Here is a 725-nt window from a genome sequence, read left to right as displayed (position 1 = left end):
CAGCGTTTTACACACTCAATGCTTCTTAAATGCGAAATACTACCATATTTTCCACGGCCACCATCACCATTGCCATCACCACCACCATTATTGATCTTGTACACTTTGCAGTAGAACCTTGGTTTGCAAGCATAATTTGTTCCATAAACATGTTTCTAATCCAAAGCACTCGTGTATCAAAGCAAGTTTCAAGTACCATTGGCTCAGTCGTGATCATGTGATGCTTGATGTCACGTATTGCTCGTAGTGCAAGACATCGCTCGTTTATCAAGTTAAGATCTCTTACATATGTTTGCTCGTCTTGTGGAACACTCACAGAACAAGTTACTCGCAATCCAAGGTTTTACTGTACCCGCGTTCCTATTTATGAGCTATGGGATCTTGGGAAAGTCAGCTAGCTTTTTTCTGCCTCAATCTTCTCATCTAGAAAATGAAGAAAATCTATATAATACCTCCCTCCTGGGGTTGCTACAAGGTTAAATGTGCTAATATATGAAAAAACACAAGCACAGAGTAAGAATCTGAGTACTATTGGCCATAATTACTATTGTTGTTATTACTCTCTGTTTTACTTTTAAGGATGGTAGTTCTCAACGTGTGGTTTGGGGACCCCGGGGTGGTCCCTTTTCCAGGCGGTCCATGAGGTCCAAACTATTTTCATAGTAATATTAAAGTGTATCGTTTTCACTCCCACTCCCTTGAAAGTACAGTGGAGTTTACCAGAG

Source organism: Herpailurus yagouaroundi, unplaced genomic scaffold (genome assembly GCF_014898765.1).
Source record: "Herpailurus yagouaroundi ecotype Mexico unplaced genomic scaffold, PumYag 161, whole genome shotgun sequence".
In the NCBI taxonomy this organism is placed as follows: Eukaryota; Metazoa; Chordata; class Mammalia; order Carnivora; family Felidae; genus Herpailurus; species Herpailurus yagouaroundi.
Note: the sequence above shows the minus strand (reverse complement) of the source record.